Below are 24397 nucleotides of genomic sequence, written 5' to 3'. Positions count from 1 at the left end.
ATAGAAAATATTTATTTGGTTTTAATTAATACAAAATACTTTTGGTGATGGAATCCTTTATACTGTAGCAATATATCGCATGTGAATAAACAGAACATAAAATCACATAATAAACAGAATGCCATATACACTGTATACTAGTGACATGAATTGGTCTGTTCAACATATTACTTTCAGGCATTAGTTGTGTCCATTATCCATTGGAGGACGCCGTTCCGAGTTATTCCAGAACCTTCCTCCTCCATTTTCTGACTGATTTAATTTTCTTGCTTGCGCAGGCAAATTTTTATTTTCAACTATTTGCATTGAATCTACAATGAGGGTAAAAGTAGAGCATAACTATTACATCTCCCGTGCCGCCTCCCTGTTTCATGCAAATGTACCCCTCATTTCAGTGAAGTCATTGACACTTAGGCTTCTTTCGCACGAGCGACAACGATATCACCGCAAGAAAATCGCAGCAATATCACGTCTGTGTTCTGTGCGATATCGCTGTGTTTTTTGTGATTTTGTGTTGCTACAAAGTCACACGTGGCGCCCTTTTGCCAGGATTTTCGGGAAGTGGGGGGTGTGAGATTGAAATATACAGTATTTTTCGCTTTATAGGACGCATCGGACGATAAGACGCACACCTGTTTTAGAGGGGGAAAAAATATTTTGAACTCACCCAGGGGATAGTATCAGGCGAGGGAGCAGCAGAGCTCTGAAATACCAGAGCTCCGTGTCACAGCGGCGCTTGGAGGAAGGGAAGAAGCCGATTGGTGGAGGCGGGGAAGCAGCAGCTGTTCCTGCCAGCGCTCACCATCAATCAGCACGTATGGGAGGAGACAGAACTGGTAAGTGATCGCACATCTGTTCATGCAACCACAATTTAGTTACCGCGATCACGCAAACACACTCACGATCGTGCAAACATGCTGATGCGATGAATTTCAGCACGTTTGCTTTATAAGACGCAGCAACTTTTTTCCCCCGCACATCTTCTTTGCAGCTTCAGCACTTGCTTGTAATGCTGCCTTTGATTGGTTCTTGTGAGCTGTGGCTGAACCAATCAGAGCCAGTGCTTGATGAACCAATCCCAGCCATTGAATTAGAATCAAATGCTTATAAAGTCCATTTCAAGTCATTGTTAAGAGATCAGGCCTTTTATAGGTCTTTTTAGACACAAGCATTTGCATGCGCTTTTGGGCTGCGTTTTTGCGGAATAGCAGTGGTGTATTTACACACACAAGTGCGTTTTATACTGTACTTTTTGTGCATGCAAATCATGCACATTTATGCACTCAAAATAATCCTGCCATGATGCTCACAGCCACTGAAACAAATGGGCTGTTTTCTAGGAGAAACACTTGCCGATCCTTCAACGCACCTGAAAGACACGCAGAATTATCGCTACTTCACAAAAGTGATGGGAGGCGTTTTTGGCAAAAAAAACACCTTGCATCCACATAAAAACGCACATTTACAAGTGGGCTTTCGAGAAACATACGTGAAAAGTGTGTGAACGCATGCATTTTAATCATACGTTTATGTTCTACAAAACGTATGCACCGTATATGTTTTGATATTCTTTGATCTGTTTTGATCGTTTTTTGACAGACGATTTTCATTGTAAACTTTTTTTTTCCTTTTGTAAAGTTTTGTAGCGTATTTTTTTTTTAAGTCATTTGATCACAACTAAGGTTAAACGTTAAACCAGGGGCATAACTATAGAGGATGCAGGGGATGCGGTTGCACCCAGGCCCAGGAGCCTTAGGGGGCCATAAGACCTCTCTTCTCCATATAGGGAGCCCAGTACTATGAATAAAGCATTATAGTTTGGGGCCCTGTTACAGGTTTTGCATTGGGGCCCGGGAGCTTCAAGTTACGCCTCTGCGTTAAACGTATGGAAACATACAGCCATACATTTTCCACTGGCCAGGGCTGGGTGCGGCTGACATTACTCTCTAGCACAGCCTCGATGGGAACGTCAGTCGACCAAGAGCCTCAGAATGAGCCTGATTTCCACTATACAATGTAGCCTACTCCTCTGGAATTTCATATGTATGGATATTAAGTATATATAATGCTGAATGTTGCTGCATTTCATCTTTGAAGCAAAATAATCACCTGGAAATGAAATGGTTAAACATGGGACAAGCGTGGGTCATGCCTTTGAACGGCACATTACATCACATCTGCAGCTTACATCCCACATTATTCCCATACAGAAGAGGTGGCTTTACCTATTGGAAAAACTGGTTTGAGGGCTGAATGACAAGGTCAAGTGATGTGTGCCCAGCCCTGGGGATATGACAGCTCAGGTAGGATGTGTACGAGCAGTGTGGAGTGATGGCAGGGAGGGGCTTCTAACACATTACCTGCATAGGTGTGGAAGTGCGAGTCTGACTAGCTTACACAAGAGCCCGGCCGCCTATTAAAGACAGAAAGAAATGGGACAGACGCCTAAGAACGTGATGGTGGCTGCTGGGCTAATGTGACGGGCCGAACTCTACAGAACTCCTCACCTGTGTGTTCTACCTACAGCATCAAGTAAGTAGGAATCAATGAACAGGAATGTATCAGACTGTTGTGTAAGGCTGTCCACATCTACTGCAGAACTGTAACGTCAGCTTCCTGGACCCCAATACAAAATCTGTAATGCCTCAAACCTACCATTTGCCAAGTAGAAGACGGATGTCTTCCTGTCCGACAGAGGGGTCTTTGGGCAGCAGGGCAAGGTGTGACTGCTCCCCCTATAGCTTCACCCCTAATCTACAGTGTACCTGCCTCTGCTGCCGGCTGTACATAACCTACATAAGATTGCAGAGTCCATGGGTTCTATAGTAGTGCTTAACTCCTTTGCGTCCACCAACTGTGTGTGTGTGTGTATGTGTGTGTGTATATATATATATATATATATATATACAGTATAGGTAGCCGGCTCAAGGTTGACTCAGCCTTCCATCCTTCCGAGGTCGGTAAAATGAGAACCCAGCTTGGTGGGGGGTAATTAAGTAATAATTACCTGAAAGCGCTGCGGAATAAGTTGGCGCTATACAAATACCAAGATTTATTTATTTATTATTTATATATATTACATCCTAATTGTTGATGTATCATACATATATGTCCTCCACTTTAGTGGCACATCTCCTTGTATAGTCTTTGCCAGTAAAGAGTTTGGATTGGCACTTTGTTAGTTAAGGCGCTTTTACACACAACGATTATCGCGATCCAGCGAGAATCGGAATGATTATTGTTCAGTGTGAATGCATGTACCGACTGAACGACAAACAAGAAGTCGTTTACTTCTTATTCGTCATTGAGTTTCTGCTTACAGAAAACTGAACGATGTATCATTCTGCATAAACAGGCAGGCGTTAATCCGCGAACAACTGCCTGTTTACTGTGAATGGAGGCGGGCTCCCTGGGACGATCCGCTCCGCCCCGTCTCCATTCAGTCGCGATGCTCGTTCTTGTGTAAAAGCACAGGAACGATTATTACTGGGACGAGTTGTCGGGCATCTGTTGCCCAACAAATCATCCCATATTAAAGCATCCATAGGGTCTAATGAAGTGATGGAGCTGTAATGATCAGAGAAAAGGGATGAACATAGCGGTCAAAGTGAGCCAAATGACCAGCTAATGTCAGGAGATACCAAACAATGGTGCCCTTTGTTCCCAAGTCTTCCATTGATGGTTGGTTAATCAGGGTACACACATCTGGCATTATGTATGCAGATCTAAAATTATTTTATCCAATTAATTACATTGAATCAGAGTACAAAATTTAAATATTCTTCATTTTTTTCTGTTTCTACCCATTCTGCTCTATACAAAGAAAGTATAATCTATGCCACAAAAAAAACTAAAAAAATAGGCATCAAAGAAATTAACCATTAAGGCCCATTTAGACCCAACGATTCTTGCTCAAAAATCGCTCAAAGCCGTCTTTTGAGCGAGAATCGCTGAATCTAACTGCACGGACATTGTGCAGTTTTCGTTAACAAGTCGTTCGTCGTTGTCCTTCAGCAAGCTGAAAGAGAACGATGAGCCTTATCAGGACCGTGCGCTGAGTTCTTAGCGGGATACCACTGATACTATTGTTTCAGCTGGTATCCTGCTCATAGAACACAGCCAGTGTATGAAGAAGACAGCAGTCCACCTGTGTTCTGCATACCCCACATGGAGCGCACAGCAGGAGTATGGGTTGCCGGCACCCCCACAGTGATTTTCGGGGAAGGGCTTTAAATATAAACCCTTCCCTGAAAATCATCCGTAGCTGGTGTAAAAAAAAATTTTTAATTCAATGAATGGACGAGCACTGCTTGTAATTGGCTGAGTGCTGTGACCAATCACAGGCAGCACTCAGCTTTCATTCATTGAATGACAGAGTGCTGCCTGTGATTGGCTGAGCGCTCAGCCAATCAGATACAGCTTTTTCAGCAGGCAGGGATTTTAAATCCCCGCCTGATGAAAGAACTTCAAAGCAATGCAGCGAGAAGACCCAGCTACATGAGGTCGCCGGCAGAGAGGTGAGTATATTTTTTTATTATTTTTTACACATGCTATGAATGATTCTCAGAGAAGGGTTTATATTTAAAGCCCTTCCCCGAAAATCACTGTGGGGTTGCTTGTCTTCTGCGTACCCCGCTCGGAGCACTCAGCTGGATACCAGCTGAGCACTCCGAGAAGACAACCGCTGTATGCAGAAGATAGCGTTCCCGCTTGTCTTCTGCACACAGCGTGAACCTTCATTTACACACATTATGCAAGACCAGTGCAGAGTTTTTCTAACTGATACTGGTGTTTTTTTTTTCAAGCTGTGCCCAACTGCTGATGTTACCTATCAGTAGAACATCCTTCTGCACTAGAGATGAGCAAGCATACTCGTCCGAGCTTGATACTCGTTCGAGTATTAGCGTGTTCGAAATGTTCGTTACTCGTGACGAGTACCACGCGATGTTTGGGTTACTTTCACTTTCATCTCTGAGACGTTAGCGCGCTTTTCTGACCAATAGAAAGACAGAGAAGGCATTACAACTTCCCCCTGCGACGTTCAAGCCCTATACCACCCCCCTGCAGTGAGTGGCTGGCGAGATTAGGTGTCACCCGAGTATTAAAATCTGCCCCTCCCGCGGCTCGCCACAGATGCATTCTGACATAGTTCAGGGAAAGTGTTGTTGATGCCGGAGCTGCTATAGGGAGAGCGTTAGGAGTTATTTTAGGCTTCAAGAACCCCAACGGTCCTTCTTAGGCCATAGAAATCGCAGATCGCACCTATGTGCGATCTGCGATTTCTGTTCTCTTCTCTATATGCGCTCAATGGGGCCGGCGGCAGCAGCGCCGACCCCATTGAGAACATATAGAAGACAAATCATTCTTCTCTGCCACAGCTGTAACAGCTGTGGCAGAGAAGAACGATGTTTGCCCATTGAATTCAATGTAGCCAGCAATACAGCAGGTTCCACTGAAAGCAATGGGCTGCCGGCGATCGCGGAATGAATTGTTGGGAAGGGCTTAAATATATAAGCCCTTCCCTGCAATTCATCCAGAAATGTGTTACAATAAAAATATATACCGTATATACCGGCGTATAAGGCGACGGGGCATATAAGACGACCCCCCAACTGTCACCTTATACGCCGGGAATACAGCGGAGCAAAGAATAAAAATCATTACTCACTTCACCGGGCGTTCTTCGGTGCTCCTGCAGGCTGTCGCTCCCTCCTGGTCCCCGGCAGAGCATTGCTTTCTCTACGAAGGGCTTTAAATCCCCGCCTCCAGAAACACACGTGCCTTCAGCCAATCACAGCCAATGACAATGATGTCATTGAATGGCTGTGATTGGCTGAAGGCACGTGTGTTTCTGGAGGCGGGGATTTCAACCACTGCGTCCAGAAAGCAATGCTCTGCCGGGGACCAGGAGGGAGCGACAGCCTGCAGGAGCGCCGCAGAACGAAAGGAGAAGTGAGTAATGATTTTTATTCTTTGCTCCGCTGTATTCCCGGCGTATAAGGTGACAGTTGGGGGGTCGTCTTATACGCCCGGTCGCCTTATACGCCGGTATATATTTTTATTGTAACACATTTCTGGATGAATTGCAGGGAAGGGCTTATATTTTTAAGCCCTTCCCGACAATTCATCCCGCGATCGCCGGCAGCCCATTGCTTTCAGTGGAACCTGCTGTATTGCTGGCTCCATTGAATTCAATGGGCAAACATCGTTCTTCTCTGCCACAGCTGTTACAGCTGTGGAAGAGGAGAATGATCTTTATGCTGACAGTGGAGGGGGGGGGGCCACTCTTGCCGCTATTGTGGCTTAATAGTGGGACCTGGGAACTTGAGATGCAGCCCAACATGTAGCCCCTCGCCTGCCCTATCCGTTTCTGTGTCGTTCCCATCACTTTCTTGAATTGCCCAGATTTTCACAAACGAAAACCTTAGCGAGCATCGGCGATATACAAAAATGCTCCGGTCGCCCATTGACTTCAATGGGGTTCGTTACTCGAAACGAACCCTCGAGCATCGCGAAAAGTTCGTCCCGAGTAACGAGCACCCGAGCATTTTGGTGCTCGCTCATCTCTATTCTGCACATGTCTACAGTCAGCTTAAAGGGGTTATGGAATAGGTGCTAAATGTCTGATTGGTGGAGTTCTCACCACTGAGACTCCCCCGATCTTGAGAACAAGGTTCCCTCCTCACTGCAAGCTTACTGCATCCCCACAGTGAGGAAGAGATTTAATGGAGCTGTGGTCATGCATGCACAATGCCGCTTCATTCATCTTCAGTGGGACTAAGGGTGCCTTCACACTTGCAATCGCGATATTCCTGCGTTTTTTTTTTTACGCGAATGTCAATATGACTTTGTAATGTTAAAAACACACCACGCAAAAATCGCAAGTTTGTGATTTGTGATTTTTGTGAGATGCGTTTTTTAACATTAAAAAGTCCTATTGACATTTGCGTTAAAAAAAAACGCAGCGATATCGCGATCGCAAGCGGGAAGGCATCTTCTGACTGAGTTAGCCGAGCACTTGTGAAATGAATGGAGTGGCACCACAGATGAGTAACAGCTGCTCCATTCAGTCTCTGCATCACTGCGGGTGGGTGCAGGAAGCCCTTAGTGAGGAGGGCAGGAGTCACGGGACCAGGGGCGTAACTATAGAGGATACAGGGGATGCGGTTGCACCCGGGCCCAGGAGCCTTAGGGGGCCCATAAGGCCTCTCTTCTCCATATAGGGAACCCAGTACTATAAGTAAAGTTATAGTTCAGGGCCCTGTTACAAGTTTTGCATTAGGGCCCAGGAGCTTCAAGTTACGCCTCTGCACGGGACCCCTGTTCCTGGGATCGGTGGGGGACTCAGCAGTGAGACGCCGACTTATCAGACTTTTATCACTTATCCTATGTAACTTTTACTTTTGTCTTACAAATCCTGCTGCAGAATACTGCCATGTGAATGAGGCCATCGAATTGTTGTTCTGCAGTGCTGTGCCCATGTATACCCTTGTCCAAACACGTTACATAAAAGGAGTGTGATTTTAATCTCCCTGTAGATCTCAGTGGGATAGTGACTTTCCAATGTCTGTTGCAGTTTTAGTATTTTCTAGATTGTAAGTGTAATATATATTGTAAGTAGAGAGCATTTGGTGTGATATTCTATGAATTGATAAAGCTCTGATCGCACCTGCTTCATGACTTCCATTCGTAACAGGATCGGTCGTATGCTGCGGGTTTCATCATGGTGTCTGTCATTTTGGTAGATGGAATTGCATTCCATGTAGCAAACGATGGTCAACAATGGATGCTCTGAATGGAGCCTCCAGCACTAATGAGAACAGTGCCTGAGAGAGGGATGAATTAGGCTAACTTCACATGGGCGATTTCCATATTAGGCCGTGAATCATGGCCCGATATTGCACTCTCTAACATGTGATTTCCCCGTGGATGCAAGGAGTTTGGTGGAGGACTGTGGAGTTTCTCCCATTGTTTTCAGTTGGGAAACCTCAAATCGCATTGCACCATGTGCACCTAGCATGTGGTGCGAGGCTGCCGCCAGCCCAATTGAATACAATGGGCAATGAGAGGGTACGCCCACAGATGGGACGTGTTGTGATTTGTTTCCAGCATTGCGATACAGGAAAAAAACTCAGAAGAATGGGGTTCATATTCATGCAAGATTTGTGCGTCTGCCAACATACAAATCTAGCGCAATTTGGTTTCACACCTGCACCCGTGGTTCCGGTTTCCTGCTCCATTCGGGGATTCCCATGGCCTAACGGATCCGTCTCTGGACAGAACTAATCAGCGCTGAACAGACCCTATCGACTTTCCACTCAGTTGCCCAGCTTTTAGCATGCATTCTTTTCTTTTGGTATTTTGTGCCGGATCTGCAACATAATCTCCAACCGGAGGCGCCAACACAGATGTCACACCACCCTAACTATTTTTATTCTGCTTTGATAATTGAGCCAGGAAAGGCTATTTTTCTTTACAATTATTACCTACTAGAGATGAGCAGGCACACTTGCTAAGGGCAATTACTCGAGCGAGCATTGCCCTTAGCGAGTACCTGCCCACTTGGAGGAAAAGATTCAGCTGCCGGTGCGGGGGAGCAGTGAGTTGCGGGAGTGAGCAGGAGGGAGCAGGGTGGAGAGAGGGAGACAGAGATCTCCCCTCCATCCCCCCCCCCCCCCCGGCTCACCCCCGCCGCTCCCCGCTGGCAGCCGAATCTTTTCTTCCGAGCGGGCAGGTACTCGCTAAGGGCAATGCTCGCTCGAGCAATTGCCCTTAGCGAGTATGCTCGCTCATCTCTATTACCTACCTCACTGGGGTTTTAATTTTGCTTTGTTTGTGGATCAAAGAGGTTTTCCTACAAACTGCATTTATCACCTAGCACCATGTCACTTGCATAATTGCCACTGCTCCATATAAACTTCCCTTCAATACAGAAATGTTGCTGAGAAGCAACAGAAGGACTGGAGACCTCAATTCTACTGATCAGTGGAGTTCCAACAGTTGGACCACTAGTGATCTAACGATCAGCACCGATCATGCATGGATAGCTGATACATGCTGCCCATTGAGCAGTATATTGGTAACGGTTAGAAGAAAGCCTGATATAAAATTCTGTGGAGGAATGTAATGAGAAGGCTGGAGCTTTGGAGCAGCCTATTGATGGTGAAGATCAGTTGGCTGAAGATACCAGTGATACAGAATAAGAGAACACTATTGGAAACCAGCAAGTAACGCGTTTCAAGAAATCTAACGTCTGAACACCCCCCCCCCCCTACCAATGGTTACTACTACTCTACGAAATTGGACTATGATGAACTGATCAACTATCAGATACATTGTCCAGCCGTCTGATGAAGAGGGTAATTTGCCTTGAGATGAGCTACTTTCTGGCTTGCAGTAAAGTGTTTTCTTATTCCGTATCACCGGTATCTCCAGTCGACAGAGCCGCACCATCAACAGTTTGCACAAGAGCTCTAGCCTTTTTCACTCCTTTCCTTCACGTATACAGATGCTAATACAACCTTTGGTTTACTAGCGTTGCTAGGCCAGCAGCACATATCTCCGCACCACATGCCATGCTCTATGCTTGAGTATTGTCTGTCTCATGGTGCTCTGCCAGGGGTGTAACTATAGAGGGTGCAGGGGATGCGGTTGCACCCGGGCCCAGGAGCCTTAGGGGGCCCATAAGGCCTCTCTTTTCCATATAGGGCGCCCAGTACTATAAATAAAGCATTATAGTTGGGGGCCCTGTTACAGGTTTTGCATTGGGGCCTAGAAGCTTCACGTTATGCTTCTATGCAGCATGGTTTAGGTATGGGTACGGGTACAGATACAGATAGGGGGGGGGGGCAGCTCACCTTTTGCATCAGGGCCCCTGAGCCTTTAGTTACGCCCCTGCGCTCTGCCGATCTTTTTCTATTTCTGCTACATGAAAATGAAATTCTGTCACAAATATACCAGTGTCAATTTGTATTTTAGTCAGAGCACGCTCGTGATATGTAATCTCTGCTTAGTGTTTTGCCAGATTTCTCCTTTATACTATTGTGAATTACGGTATGTCCTTGTTAAATGTTTTTTCCAGGATTATACTATTGATGGTACTGCAAGCTCGGTGCCGTTGCGTTGCTCAGTGGCTCTGGCAAACAGCTAATTGGCAGGGGTCCTGGAAGTTGGACCTCAGCCGATCTGCTATTGATAACCTATCCTGGGGCGATATACAACAGAGTATACCACCTGACAAATGCCAAAAAGAGACTCTTTTGGCTTCCATTGGGTGAATGGGGCCCAAGGCAACTTTTGTGATTTGCGCTGGTAGTTCACACCTGAATACCATATGAACAAGGCCTAATGAGGAGTATGACATGAGCTAAAAATAATCTTACTGATAGTGTTAAATATGTACATATTCATCATGTTTATCATCAACTTAAATGATATTCTTTGTGATAACGATAAGCCCAATCACATGGTACAGGGCGTGTAATACAAAACCGTAAAGAGACAACTATGTGCATTTATTTGTGACGGATTGCAACATGATTGCTCCTATGTAAGCTGATTATCAGAGTATCAGTAAAGGCCCCATTGAACAGGGCTAAAAATGTAGCACACCTGTATAGGTGAACAAAGGCCATTATTTTCTCTCATTGTATCTGACTTGGAGTGCTGCCCCTTTTGCCATTGTTGGGACGCTCACTCATTTACTTCTTTGTTACTTTTCTTCCTTTGTGCAGTAGTTATTCAGATTTTCCAGTATCACCGCTGTTAGGCCTCTTGTTTTTCCAACTGCTAACAACCTATGTTAAGTGTAATTGAATGGGAACACCCATTTATACAGTCTACCGCTTTCGTAATTGATGTAGTTATTAGTCCCTGCACATTTAATTAAATCACAGTATGTTGCGGCACCATCATTTTATAGGGAAAAAACACAATGGGGAATTGTTTCTTATTGACCTGAATTGGAGATCTCATTGACTTACAAATAGTTTTGCCCTAGTAGTGTAGAAATGTAAGCACCCTATTGTAATTAAAGCGACTCCTTAGACTTCCCATCATGAAGGCTCCTTTGCTTCAGAATATTTGCCGTGGTTTGTAAGAGAGTTAGTTTTTGTGTGTGGCCCTTGACTCGAACTCGGGAACACTACTCAAAGATTATACAGTGATGGAGGCAATACACAAAAGATTTCAATGGAACAGAACTTTCCTCCAGCAGAAAGTAGAATGGTTACAAACGGTGGCATGTAGCTTGTTGGTTACAGTCTCTAGAGGACACATAGCTAAGCAGTTACAGTCTTTGATAGGCTCACATGGCAATATATGGCACTTAGTGGATGCAAGACCACAGTGGGCTTTGTACTGGCTCAGTCTCTGGTCTTTGGCTCTGCTTGTAGGCAGGGATCTCCTGTCCTCAGTACACATTAGAAGTGGCTTAAAATCCCTTGCAGGATACGCAGAGCTTTCTCTGGTCATGAAGCACTCACCGGTGGACCCAAGCACGCAGCCTTTTCATCAATGAATGCTAGTAGAGCCCAACTCCTCTCCACAGGTCTCAGCTGTAATGTCAGTCCCATGAGCTGCTTGTCTCACAGCTAGGGTTGCCACCTTTGTCACGAAAAAATACCGGCCGTGGTAAAAAAGGGGCGTGGCTTATCAAGGCTTTTTTTTTTGTTATTTATTAATCATTACTGCTGCAGTTCTGGGGGCGACTAACTTGTCACCCCACCTGCATCAATGTCACAGGTCTGAGTGCATCACCAAGGAAGTTATCCGCTACCTGCTAACCTCCAACTCCTGTGAAACTACAAATCCCAGCATGCTCTGCCAGCTGCAGAATGACATAGCATGATGGGAGTTGTAGTTTTACAACAGTTGATGACGGCTATTACAGACTTGTTATATTTGCATTGCGATAATCAATTGTATCGCATGCCAGCAGAATCCCCATACAGATCCCAACAGGTCAGTGCAGTGCGCAGTCTATAACACGACTCTCCCAGTAACGTTACGCAGGCTATCACTGACAGGCAGGTCCCCCGCCAGAACGCCCCATATCTCTAAAATGCTCAGTATGGGCTAATGCCCACGGACGGATTTCTGCTGCGTTTGACACGGCGGAAATCTGCACTTTTACCTAGGAGCTATTAGATTCTATTAAACCTAATAGCACAATGTCCACGCTGCGGAATTCCACTGCGGAATTCCGCAGCGTGAAACAAACCACCTCATGCTATAATTGCCACGGGAAAATGCACAGCCAGCTTCCATTGTAGTCAATGTAAGCCGTCCGTCATGCTATACTTCCGCTGTAGCACAGTGGAAGTATCGTATGAAAACACTTCCCCGCCCACCGCCGTCCGTGTCATCCTGCACTGCTAGCGCGTCACGCGCTGTACTGTGCATGCGCGCCGGCTCGAAGGACGGGAACAGCGCAGCAGATCCAGGAGGTGAGTACAAGGGTTTTGGGGGCGCCATAGCAGTATCTGCTGCGATATTCTGCAAGCGGAGTTCGCCACGGCCGTGGGCATGAGGCCTAACGGAGCCTTCACACAAATGTGTTTATGTACGTGCATACGCGCGCACAAAAACACGCGTCTATTACAACCACTGAATTTCCTATGGTGTGTTCACATGTCCGTGTTTTACAGGCGTGCGCCTGTAAAGATAGGACATGCATGCACCATAGGTCCTGCATGCATTACCTTCAATGGAGCCGCAGGTAAGTGTGTGTGTGTATATGTATATATATATATATATGTATATAGTATATAATTATTTATTTATTTTTTTTTACACTTCTCACTAAGGCTCACCAAAACCCCTCATTATATAGACTGGCTCGACCCTAGCAGGGACCTCCTGTGGCACTACACTACTGTGCTTGCACACAACCAGGGCCTCACCAGCCGAATGTGACTATACGCCCGCTGAGGCTCCTACATGGTAATAACATGACAACAACCTTTGAACACACAGTAGTTGCAAATAAAAGTATGTTAACAGCATATTCCACCTAAACACAACATGGATGTCCATTAACTTACATTCCCAGCAAGAAAGATCAGTCAGAGCACTACTGTGTAAAGGTCAGCCTTGGTGCTCTAGTCGCTGTATGCTGGAGCAAATCCTTACAAGTTGCCGAGAAATAATCTGTTACTCATTTGTGGTTTATTGGTCTGCACTTGTAATTGTTCTGCCCTGCTAGTAATGGATGCAATCTCTCCATGCACTAACTACCTGGTTACAGATGATTGGCTGCTACTTATAAACACAAGTCTATCATAGGAAACAAAGGGGCAAAAGGGCAGAAGGAGGAAGAAACAGCTTGAACCATTGATAAAACAGGGGGCATATCTCAGACTACTACAGACTCATACGGTAGTAACATAGTATGTAAGGACGAAAAAAGACACGTCCATCCAGTTCAGCCTATTACTCCCCAATGTTGATCCAGAGGAAGGGAATAAATTCCTTCCTGACTCCAATCTGGCAATCAGAATAATCCCTGGATCACCGAACCTTCTGAAGTTATTAATGATTATAACTTATAATATTGAATTGCTCAAGAAAGGCGTTCAGAACGATTTTGACCGCTTTTATCGAATTTGCCATCACCACTTCCTTAGGCAGAGGGTTCCATTGTCTCACTGCTCTTACAGTAAAGAACCCCTTTCTATGTTGGTGTAGAAACCTTCTTTCCTCTAGATGTAGAGGGCACCCCCTTGTTTCTGTCACACTCCTGGGTATAAATTGATGATGGGAGAAATCTCTGTATTATCCTCTGATATATTTATACATAGTTATTCGGTTGCCCCGCTGTCTTTTTTTTAAACTAAATAACCCCACTGTTGATAACCTCTCTGGGTTTTGTAGTCCATCTATTCCGTTAATTAATTTAGTTGCCCGCCTTTGTACCCGCTCAATCTCTGATATGTCCTTTTTGAGTACCGGTGCCCAAAACTGTCCACAATACTCCATGTGTGGTCTGACCAGTGACTTGTAAAGAGGAAGAACAATGCTCTCATCATGTGCCCCTAGACCTCTTTTGATGCCGCCCACGATCCGCCTTGGCAGCAGCTGCCTGACACTGGTTACTCCAGTTAAGCTTACAGTTAACTAAAATTCCCAACTCCTTCTCCATGTCAGTGTTACCCTGTGGTTTCCCATTTAGTGTGTAATGGTGACATGTATTTCCCTACCCATATGCAAAACTTGACATTTATCAGTAGTAAACCTCATTTGCCACTTTTCAGGCCAAGCCACCAACGTATACAGATCCTCTTGCAACTGCCTTGCGTCCTCTCTTCTGTTAATTTCTTTACATAGTTTTGTGTCATCTGAGCATACAGATAGTCCCCAACTTACGAACAGGTTCTGTTCCAGGAAGCTGTTCGTAAGTGCATTTGTTCGTATGTCTGAACAAGTGCTCGTATGGAGGAAGATCGCGGGTGGATCCCGCTCCATACAACGTTGAGTGCAGGCTGTTTCTTACAGCTGGCACCCGGCCACAGCAGCTCCGACCAGCCGTGCCACTCTTCGGAACTGTTAACGCTTTAAATGCTGCTGTCAGCATTATTGGCGGGATTTAAAGCATTAACGGTTCCAACGAGCTGCTGCTGCCGGGCATCGGAACTGCTGCTGCCGGGTGTCGGCTGTAAGAAACAGCCGGCACCCGACGTTCGGGGGTCCTGTACGGCCTCCCACGATAAGATCTCAGGAGGTCATGCAGTTGCCACGGCAGCCGGAGGCCTTCTGAAAGGCCTTAGGGCTGCCTATGCAGAGTGCCTATCAAGTTGAGCCTATGGCACGGCTTGATAGAAGTCTGTTCAATCACTGCACAGGCTTGTTCATATCTTGCAAAGTTCATAACTCGAATGTTCACAAGTAGGGGACTATATCTGTATTGATATTTTACTGTACCATCCTTCTACCGGGTCATTAATAAATATATATAAAAGAATAGTACCCCAAACCAACCTCTATGGTACCCGGCTGGTAACTGTGACCCAATCAGAGTATATTACTTACACACATTCTCACCCAGACCAAGCATTCTGATTTTGTATAGCAACCTTTAATACAGCACAGTATCAAACACTTTGCAAAAGTCCAGATACACAAGATCCAGTGACTCTCCCACTCCAGTCTAGAACTTACCTCCTAGTAGAAGCTGATCAGTTTTTTTTGACAGGAGCGATCTCTCACAAACCCATGTTGCTATGGACTTAAAGCTAATTTACATGCAAAGACAATCCTTCAAAGGATTGAAAGATTGACAGTTCTAGTGATCATTTTGCATAAAGTGTGAATGGCCACTAATGTCCATTAGCACTTTGTTAGCTTCATTTGCATGTAAATGAGCCTCCAGGACATGTGCTTGCAGAACACAGCAGGTGGTCTGAGCTCTGTAATCAGCTCCATTGTTCTCGCAGTGGCTGTCAGCTGAATACAATGTAATCAACACTCCCCTGCAGTACACACTGTGAGGTCTGTGTTATCACTTCTCCAGCTGAATGATGGTTTTTAAGCTCACCCTAAAATCATTCCCACAGTGCAGAAAGTCTAAATAGTAATTAATAAACTCAAAAAAACTCAGACACATATAAAGGGGAGAGCGACAGCTCTCAGCTCAGATAGAGAGGTGAGAACCCTGATAGACTCAAGGTGTATACTATGTAGACACCGAGAATATAGTACTGTCCACCTAATGGTTTGGATAATTTTGATTACTAACGCTTCCAACTTGTTGCAGCTCCTCTAGCTCATAGTATCGATTGCTAACTCTGCCAACTAATTGTGTTGCTGCTATAGCTCTACGCGTTTCACTGCCAATATGGCAGATCTTCAGGAGATACAGGAGCTTAGATGAGACTGACAGACTGAATAAGATATCAATCAAATATGTATTGTAAATTGAGAGGAAAAGTCGTGTGTAAGAGAATACAGAACTGGTGACGAATAAATGACGTCACCCTCCTATATAGTATCCGTCCCGTAGTGTGCCAAATTGCACAGATGGGTTCCCTGATAGGTGACCCAAAGCAACACGGGGCTAAGGGGGTATTGGTAGCTTTATACCTTTAACAAACACCTCAGGACGATCCCTAGTGGACTGCACAACTACCGTTGATGCCACTAGCAAGCGTCAGTCCTGCCTCTTTGTTAAAGATATAGAGAGAACCCCCCCCACCCCCCCCTCAGGAGAACAAAAATAAAAAAACAGCGGCACCTCTGGCCTTGATGGTAGGTCATAAAATCCTCATCAAAATTATCGTTCAGCCGAAGAGTGAATGATGGCTCATATGCCATCATTTGAACCAAATTTGCGCGATAATCATTGCATTTAAATGGGGCTTTAGATTGGTGACATTTAGTGGAGAGTTTACTTTATCACTCTGCATCTCATCTGACATTTCATTTTCCTCTGTGAATACACTGAAGAAAAAGCTTATTAATAGATTTGTTTTCTCATCATCACTCTCTACAATTTCTCCTACATTATTTATTAAAGGGCCAACACTTTGTAAACACTTATTGTAGACACTGTGATAAACTGTAGTCACAGATCACAGCTCTGTCCTAAGGGAGCTGAGCTAAAAAGCAGATCTGAGGAAACCTACTGCAGGTAAACATCCCCTGATGACATATTTTTCAAGCTTACAACTGGACATTTCTTTTAAATACACTGAGAAAATGCTCAGAAAATGCACAAACTCATCTGCTAATTCCTTAAAAGTTGTGCAAAACCTGAAATACTCCACCTAAATGTATTTTTTGACAAATCTATATAATCAGCCTGAGATGCAACATGACGATGCTTGACTGCTGCCAAGTTGCCTTCCTTCCTTTTGCTGGAGGGTGTAAATCTGCCTTTGGGCTGAACATCTGAGTCATGTGAGACAAACTAGTTAGTTGGCACTGCCCAACAACCACAGCATTGCATTGTCTCTAGTAGCTTGCCCTAGATTCCTCTAGACTTCAGCTAAGGACATAAGAGGCAGAGACTTATGGAATTAAAGCCATGGCTATCTCCAATTTCACTCGTGATGTATCAACTATATGATTGTTAAACAGAACATTTATGCATGCAGACTAGAATATGTACGTCCTTTTATGGCAGTGTATAACTGATGTAGTGACATGTTAAATGTCAACGATGTTCAGCTGAGTAGCTTGAGCCTGGACACTTCTCTGCCAATTTGGCCTTGAGCTAAGGACTGGTGTCTGAAGACAGACTGGTACCTGTAAACTCACAACCTGCCATCAGAGAAATACAGTTAGTACTGAGATCAAGGGCCCAGGCTATTGGTTCCAAAAGTGGAGCCCATACTTCATAAATGACTTTCTCCGCCCTGCGGGACCTACAAAATCAACATCATGGGTCTGACAGAGTGCATAAAGACCATATTATTCTAGCTTCCACTGATTCCAGTGGTCACGTGGGTATACGGGCAAGTTATGTAAAAAAAAGACAAGCAGGGAGGACTAAGGCCACCTGCACATGGGCGGATTTGCATTGCGGAATCTGGAGCTGGCTTCTGCCTCCGGATTAAGCAGCATGTACTGCCCATAAACATGCCATTGAAAATCACTCATCGCTAGGCGATAACGCGGGAAAAGCAGAGTGTTTTTTTTTTAAATCTGCACTGTGCATGTCCGATGGCTCGCAGTGCGGAACATCTGCAGTACAGAGGGAGAACGAACAAAAGCAGCTTTGCGCGGATGCCGGCTGGGTACAGGCTTGAATTCCGCTTTGGGATTCTGCATATGGAATCCGACCCGCCCATATGCAGGCAGCTGTAAGTGGCCTGAGTATAGCATTTTTTGGTGCAGGTTCTACCGTAGGGACGGGCTGCATCTCAATGAGGAGAGTGCAGCTGAGCTGGGGGAGAAGATGGCTAGAAGGTTAGAGGAGTGTTTAAACTAGGGACTGGGGGAGGGCAAAAAGAGTAATGGGGAGAAGACAATGTAGACAGTTAACTGGGACCAAGTATTGGGAATGAGGGTCAAGCGGGGGGTGGAGTTAGTGCAGTTAGGACTGATAGAACAGCTAATAAGACCATAAGTAGCATAATGAATATAAAGAATAACAACAACCATATAAAATTTATATCAACGAATGCAAGAAGTCTGATCAGTAAAGTGGGTGAGCTTAAAGCAATGTCTGAAGAAAAGTACGACATAGTAGGAATAACAGAAACATTGCTTGATGATAAGTGTGATTGGGCGGTGAATTTACAGGGTTACAATCTCTTCAGAAGAGACCGTGGGAAACAGAAAGGGGGAGGGGTATGTTTGTATGCTAAATCCTACGAGAAGATATAGGTGTAGAAAATAAACATGTCGGATCTCTGTGGGTAGAAATACAGGGAGGGAAAGATAACAAAATCCTGATAGGGGTTTTCTATAGGCCACCAAAAATAACAGAAGCAACTGAAAACTTATTAATAAGGCAAATAAAAGAGGTGTCAAACCGCAATTAAGTAATTATTATGGGAGAGTTTAATTATCTGGATATAATATGGGAATACAAAACCTGCAAATCTTACAATCTTATCTGCATATCACAAGGGTGATCAGTTCTTGAGAGCAATTAAAGATAACTACCTTACCCAACTTGTACGGGAACCAACTAGAGAGAAAGGGCCACTCTGGGCTAATTATTAACTAACAAACCATACAGAATCACGGGGGTGCAAGTGGAGGACACTTGGGAAATTGACCACAATATAATTAATTTCCAGCTGTCATTTAATAAGAAGCCTTATCAGGGAGCGACGAAAAAACTAAACTTTAGTAAAGCCAAATTTGATCAACTCAGAACTACTATCGGCAACATTAATTGGGACAACATTCTCAAAAATAGTAGTACAGACGACAAATGACGGAAGTTTAAAAACATCCTAATCACCTCATGTGAGCGAGCTGTTCATACCCTTTAAAAATAAAAGAACTAGAAGTAGAAGGAAGCCAATGTGGCTCGACAAGACTGTAAGGGGGGCAATAAATGAAAAAAAGAAAGCGTTCAAACTACTAAAGCAAGAAGGCAGCGAAGTAGTGCTAAAATCATACAGGGAAAAACAAATTATGTAAGGAAAAGATAAAAACTGCAAAGGAGGAAACAAAAAGACTGATTGCCAAAGAGAGCGAAAAAAACCCTAAACTATTTTTTTAAGTATATAAACGATAAAAGGATTCGGCCCTTTAACAAATAATGCAGTAAATAATAGAAGATGATAGGGGGGAGGCGAATCTATTAAATATTTTTTTCTCAAGTGTATTCGCAAAGGAAAAGGAAATGTCACACGAGATGCAGGAGGATAAAACGAACCCCAACACAAAATATCACCTGCCTAACTCAGGAGGAAGTGTAGAGCCGGTTAAAAAAGAATAAAATTGACAAATCGCCGGGCCCTGATGGAATACACCTAAGGGTTCTAAGGGAACTGCGTGACGTGTTAGACAGATCGCTATTTCTTATATTTAGGGACTCTATCGCGACCGGGGTTATACCACTAGATTGGTGCATTGCCAATGTGGTCCCAATATACAAAAAGGGGTCAAGAAGGGAGCCTGTTAACTACAGGCTGGTAAGTCTCACTTCAATAATTGGAAAAATATTCAAGGGGTTTCTGAGAGATGCCATCGTGGAATATTTCAAGGAAAACAATGGTATAACTCCTCATCAGCATGAGTTCATGAGGGGTCGATCATATCAGACCAATTTCATCAGCTTCTACAAGGAAGTAAGTTCTAGCATAGATCTGGGAGAGTCTACTGATCCTGTATACCTGGATTTTTCTAAAGCATTTGAAATTGTGCCGCATAATAGGCTGATATATGAAATGAGACAGCTTGGTCTGGGCTGGCTCAGAGATAGAAAGCAGGGGGTGGTAATGAATCGTTTGCATTTGGATTAGGCCATGGTCACTAGTGGGGGCCACAGGATTCAGTATTAGGCCCTATTCTGTTCAATATATTTATCAACGACCTGATAGAGGGGCTGCATCGTAAAACATCAATATTTGCAGACGATACAAAATTATACAAGATAAATAATACAATGGAGGAAAACTTACAGCTGCAAATAGACCAAGATAAGTTGGGGACTTTTGTAGAAAAATGGCAAATGAAGTTCAATATTGATAAATGTAAGGTCATGTACATGGGCAGGAGAAACGGATGTCACCAATATACACTAAATGGGGTACTGCCTGGGAAAAGTGATATGGAAAAAGACCTGGGGGTACTGGGGAGCAATCAATGCCAGTCAGCTGCTGCAAAGGCAAATAAAGTCTTGGGGTGCATTTAAAAAAGGTATAGGGATGAGAACATTATCCTCCCACTATATAAGGCACTTGTCAGGCCCCACATGGAATACTGCGTACAGTTCTGGACACCAGTGCTCAGGAAAGATGTTGCAGTGCTTGAGGGGGTTCAAAAAAGGACAAACAACATTAATAAATGGAATGTGAGGACTGGAATACCCAGAGAGGCTATCAAAACTGGGATTATTTACCCTGGAAAAAAGATGGTTCAAGGACGTCCACATAACTCTGTATAAATACATGAGGGGACAATACAAAGATCTCTCCCAGGATCTGTTTATACCCAGGACTGGGACAGTAATAAGAGGGCATCCTCAACATCTAGAGGAACGAAGGCTTTATCACCAACATAGAAGGGGTTCTTTACTGTAAGAGCAGTGAGACTGTGGAACTCTCTGCGTGAGGACGTGGTGATGGCAAAATCGGTAGAGGAGTTTAAGAGGGGACTAGGCGTCTTTCTAGAGCGCTATGATATTACAGGATATAGACATTAAATAACCAGCGGGGTCGTTGATCCGGGTCTTGGAGTCAGGTAGGAACTTCTAAAATGTTAATCCAGGGATTATTCTGACTGCCATTATGGAGTCGGGAAGGAATTTTTTCCCCCAAATGGGTAAAATTGGCTTCTGCCTCATTGTTTTTTTTTTGCCTTCCTCTGGATCAACAAGGAAAGGGGGGGGGGGGGGTGCAGTCTTAACTAGATGGACATTGTCTCACTTCTACCTAACATACTATGTATGCATTACTATAAATTTTGTCCAAATAATATTGTCATATGATGTTGAAATAATACAATCATGGTCTTTCCATATAATCCCACCATACATAGCTCAAATATTACAGAGGCCAAACAATACAGTCATACAGAGCTCAAACAATACCGCCTTAGAGAGCCAAGACGAGCACTTTTCTCATTTTCGTTAACAATTGAAGGTCTCTTCAGCTCGTACCACAATGTTGGCCTTGAATTCTGTAGTGAATCTCTTGTCTTGTTTGATCTTCAATAGTCTGTATGTCATGTTAGTTTGTTGTGTCACAGTGTGCACGCCAACAGCCCCGGAGTGGTGAATTAATATGACTATCTAGAGGGTGCCATGGTAAAATGAAAAAATAGGCAAGTGCAGCAGATTGCACCCCCCCTTCACACTCCACTATAGTAAAATAACAGGAATCAAAAAGAAGGGTCACTGAGTCACTGAGATGATTCCAATACAGTATAATAAAATGTACTTTCTGGAGATATCATCCACCGTGTTATATCAAATAAACTGTAATAAAAGGGAGTGCGTCTTCATAGAAGCAATTTTCTTTGACTCCCTTCCTAACTTCTATCATAGACAATCCATTCTTGTCTTTCCAGTTTTCAGTGTTACATGAAACAGCAATTAGCACAGAATTCAGGAGAGTCTATTTGAATAGGAACTGATTGACCCAAGGAGGGATTTAGTTTAGCTACCAAATTCCCTATTTCACGAATGAGCCAACAATCTGTGTGTTAAAAAGTCTCACTTCTACTTTACAAAGTTTGGAGGGTGAATCTTGCAGAGCAGCTAAGCAAAAAGGTAGCCATATATATTTATTGTATTGAATGGGAGCTTAGTATGGGCAGCTTCACATGGGACAACTATCGGCCGAATAGTTGCTCAATGGAGTGAATGTAAGGGTACTTTTACAGGGCCGTCCCAACGATCATCGCTCCTGGGAGCAATAATCACTAACTGAATGGAGACAGAATGTGCCTGAGATCTCTTCCAGCTGCCCTCCTCCAATCAAAGTAAAGAGACAGTAGTTCATAGATGATCGATTTGTTTTCCAGTGAGCTACAAACCATGCAACCCCCGACAAGTGAGTGATTCCCACACACTTGCCCTGTTTAGTCCCATGGTTACATAGGACAACAATCGGCCATAATCGCACTTTTGAGTGTTCATTCAGACGACTATCGGCCCATGTAAAAGTACCAAAAGTGACAGCTGTCTGTTTAAACACGGTCGCCAACTTGGTGATGAGCAAGAATTCGTTGACTAATTGGTAGTCGGCTTCTTTCAGCTCACCTAAAAATAGTTGCTGGTTTGTTATCGCCTGGGGTCTTTCAACAACTACCCAACAATTTTGCAGGGAAGAGTGTGCGGAGTGTGCCTCCCACTGAACACTGATTGGCTCGTGCCTAATTTTGAACATTTTGCCCTCTGACCTAAAACGTTGATTGGTTCCCAGATACACATAGTTACGAGCGAGTGATCCTTGGCTGAAGAGTCACTGCTGGTCTTCGAACATTTGCTGTTTGTTAATGCAATGGGCAAACGTTTCATGCTTACTACGCTGCACAACTACGTGCCAGTTTGGCCTTAAGGATTGGAAACAAAGGGGTGACCTTAGGTATACCTATAGAATGGAAGAACTCCAGGAGTTATGTAAGTGAGCAGTGCAAAGATTCCCAAGTACAACCTCATTATTGCTTGTCATTGTCAAATGGGTTCTGCTCGGTTTTATTTGCCTATTAAAGCGCTGTGGTTAAACATAAATAAGTAAGAACAATCTAGTTATATTGTGCAACCCTGATGACTCAGTGGCCACTATTCAAAACATGAATGAATGACCAAAGATCTATAATTCTTTAGCTAATAGATACTTGATAGGAGTCGATGGTTAAATATGTAATCACAGAGGCAAGGAATATTTAAAGTGTACCTGCGCTTTCATATGAGTGTGCCATGAGTGTAAATATGAGGACTCTCTGGAGAGATTGGCTTTCACGTACTGGGCAGCAGATTGTGTAGCGCCTGTTGAGCAATAGAATAGCAGAGCTGTGTCTGCTATAATGCAAACTTCTGGACAAATCTACATCTGCTCACAGCAGGCATAAAAAGATTTGTTTCCAGTAGGAGATATAGCGCCAACTTTTCGATTTACTTTGACTGGCATTAAATATGCCATCATTTGTAAATGTAGACCTTTTGTCTTTCAATTGCTCACAGTTCTCCAGAACTTTATTTACTGCAAACCCATATGTGCCTGTTTTTAAACAGGTGTTTTGAGACCCCCACAAATTTAATAAAATATATGAATTGTCATTAAACAATAAAAGTAGCAAAAAACTTACCTGCTCCTTTCACCTCTGTTGCAGAGCTGGCAGTTGTCTTCTGGAGGCCGAGGATTGAAAAATCCCTGCCTCCAGAAGTGCTGGTTTCATTAGCTGAGTGCTCAGCCAATCACAGGCAGCCCTCAGTCATTGAATGATAGCTGAGGGCTGCCTGTGATTGGTCACAGTGCTCAGCCAATCACAGGCAGCCCTCAGCCTTTCATCAATGAATGGCTGAGCGCTGCCCGTGATTGGCTGAGCGCTCAGCCAATGACACCAGCGCTTTCTCGGGGCGTGGATTTTTCAATCCCCGGCCTCCAGAACACAGAAGACAACTGCTGGGGCTGGAAAGAAGAGCCAAACGGCTCTTCTAGGTGAGTATTTATTTATATTTTTACTTTTTTTTTTACAGCTAGCCATGATTTTCAGGGAAGGGCTTATATTTCAGGCCCTTCCCTGAAAATCATCGCTGTGGGGTTTTGCCTGCAACCATTGCTTCAATGGGGCCACAGCAGTGCCAGGCCAATTGAAAGAAATGCTATAGCATCACAGACTTCTGCCATGGCTGTGGCTGAGGATTCCTTCATCCCCGCAGTCCCCACAGGGATGAAGGAATCCTCTGCCATAGCTGTCACAGCTGTGGCTGAAGTCCGCAATGTACTCCCTATGTTTTCAATGGGGCTGGCGCTGCTGCCGGCCCCATTGAAAACAATGAGTGATATCACTGCAACATCGCAGCGTTTTCTCTGCGCTGCGGGGCACTCCATCTCACATCGTCAAAGAAAAAACCGCTAGTGGGTAGGCACCCTTATAGAAGTGTAGGGTCACCTTAGTAATATGAAATGTATCTTATATTTAACATACATTTTTATTTTAGTTGTTTTTTTCCCAAGTGTTTTGGCAGAATGAATTGTTGCAACTCGATCAGAACTACAGATAATGGTTGTTTTAGCTTTGTATGTTTTCACGATCGGGAGCACACCCATTG

The 24397-nt window shown here is 44.2% G+C and overlaps 1 protein-coding gene across 1 annotated transcript in view; it reads left to right on the top strand.

Annotated features, from left to right (window-relative positions):
• The first annotated feature begins 2343 nt into the window (after positions 1-2343).
• LOC136576287 (aldehyde oxidase-like) overlaps positions 2344-24397 on the top strand; it is a 155128-nt gene continuing 133074 nt past the window's right edge. Inside the window, exon 1 of the mRNA XM_066575463.1 lies at positions 2344-2532. The gene's annotated coding sequence lies outside the window, so the exon portion shown is untranslated. The remainder of the gene's footprint in view (positions 2533-24397) is intronic.

This window comes from Eleutherodactylus coqui, chromosome 8 (assembly GCF_035609145.1).
Source record: "Eleutherodactylus coqui strain aEleCoq1 chromosome 8, aEleCoq1.hap1, whole genome shotgun sequence".
Classification (NCBI taxonomy): domain Eukaryota; kingdom Metazoa; phylum Chordata; class Amphibia; order Anura; family Eleutherodactylidae; genus Eleutherodactylus; species Eleutherodactylus coqui.
The sequence above is the reverse complement of the archived record's forward strand: the minus strand, read 5'-3'. Positions and strand labels throughout refer to the sequence as shown.